The sequence below is a fragment of the Halyomorpha halys genome, unplaced genomic scaffold, assembly GCF_000696795.3.
Source record: "Halyomorpha halys isolate HHAL.00 unplaced genomic scaffold, Hhal_1.1 Scaffold7.1, whole genome shotgun sequence".
In the NCBI taxonomy this organism is placed as follows: Eukaryota; Metazoa; Arthropoda; class Insecta; order Hemiptera; family Pentatomidae; genus Halyomorpha; species Halyomorpha halys.
In genome coordinates, this window is record NW_027110368.1 from 725,185 (window position 1) to 727,510 (window position 2,326).

Sequence of the window (2,326 nt, forward strand, 5' to 3'; positions counted from 1 at the left end):
ATTTTAACTTTTTCTGATAGATTTTTCTTATCTTAGTAAAATAAATCGATACGCGATACTAAAAATGATATTATTTTCATTTTTGGCATATATTGAAACTTATAAACAGACCCTAACATGTTGGAAATTAGAAATTTTCATATAAATTGATACGCGATCTTAAAATCGATAGTATTTTCAAATTCTACATATCTCAAAACAAATAAAGGGACCCAGACATGTTATAAATCAAAAAAGTAACAATAAATCGATACGCGATGTTAAAATTGATATCATTTTTATATTCTGCATTCCTCAAAACGTATAAAGGGACCGTAACATGTTAGAAATCAAGAAAGTTAAAATAAATCGATACGCGATGTTAAAATTTATAGCATTTTCATATTCTGCATATCCGAAAACCTAAAAACTGGCCCCTATGTGTTATAAATAAAAAAAAATTAAAATAAATCGATATGGGATCTTAAAATCGATAGCATTTTAGTTTTGTACTCGTCTAAATATGTGAAATGAGCCTTTATACATTAGAAATTGAAGATGGTAAAAAAAATAAGTGAATTAAAAAAAAAAAAAATCAAATTGTTATAGGAATAATATGTATAAGATTAATTTTGTATTCGACTAATTTTTCATTTGACTAATTTTTTATTCAATAGAAATAGTATTTTAAATATTCGAATAAAAAAGTGTTCGGATTGTTTAGTCGTATTTTTATCCGAATAAAAATTTATTCATCCCTCGTTAATCGACTAAAAAAGTATTCGTCTCTTGACAATCGAATAATTTTTGCCCAACTCTGAATGGTTATAACAGAGTTTACAGATAACATATCACAAAAAAAGTAAATGAATAAAATAAAAATAAAAGTAATTAAAATACATTTTTATTTATTTTATTATTATCATTATTAAGTTTATTGTTATATGTATAATGTATTTTTACTGTCTGCATAACCACCCTTTATTATTATAACTATTTTTTTACTCTCTATTTACTATTATTATTGTTTTTTCTTGTAAAAGTAAAATATATTTCTTACATTTCTAGTCGTGTGTTCAATTAAGTAGTATAATTATTTAAAGCTAATAAATAAGTAATTAATTAAATGACAAAATTACAAATATGGCTAGAAAACCAAAAAAGGATTCGAAGGACCATTTTTTCTCACATGTTATTTTTTAAAGAAACATTCAAGGAGCATAGTATACGACTCTACAGATAGGTAGGTATTTTTGGATTAGTATCGATTAAGGAAGTATAACAATGGTATAATTTTATATGTACCTAATATAAGTGGCACAAGGGCGATCTGGATTGCATCGGCTCCGGAGACACTGCCCTTGAATGGCTGCTTGTTGCACGACTTGCGAGCCAATCGTGTCCGACACCCCATTAACATTTCAGCTACAATCTGATTGGGAGATACCAAATCACTAATTTAATCGCTCCTATTGTTAGCATTTGCAAAATTACAAATTATTCCAGTCTGGTTTACATATTACACCGGATAATTTACAGAGCCCTTTTGCATAAGTAAGGCTTATTAATAAATTCACTGTTGTACCTAAATATTATGGTTACTTACGAATATTTCATTTGACTAGGAAAAATTTGAGTTATAAAAACTTAAAATAGAAAAAGATTGATAGTACAAACAAGTTAATTTTTTTTATTGGTTTTATTTATTAATTACACCTGAGATATTTCAAATGTGATATTAGAGACCGGTATCCATTGGAGCTAGCTCCACCTGACTTTAATTTATTTCATTAGTTAGCTGAGGATATCCCTCATCCAACTCCTTTTTAGTCTACGGTACGTGTTGCCGGGAATGTTAGTGTTAGCCATACTTGTCTATTGGTTTGTGGTAAAGTTTGTCATGCTATGCCTTGTATGATGTTTTAATGTGGTCTTGTACAGTAGGAATGTGTAAGTCTGTGTGCAGTGTTTTGTTACTGACGTACCATAAACCATACACGGATAATGATAACGAGAATAAGAAACTTAGTAAATACTTCTTCAACTTTCTGTACCACCTCCAGCCTTTACCCCTTCAGAAGTGTCTGGTGAAATGAAACTACTGCCAAAAAGGAAATCTCCTGGTTATGATCTCATCAATGAAGGGCTACTCCAAGATATGCCCAGAAAAGCTGTAATCATCCTTACTACACTCTACAATGCTATACTTGGGACAAAAAAATTCCCATTGCGTAGGAAATTCTCACACATCATCATGATACACAAATATAACAAAAACATTAAAGCAGTCTCTTCATACAGATATATTAGTTTACTCCCCATCTGCTAAAAACTAAAAAAAAAAGTT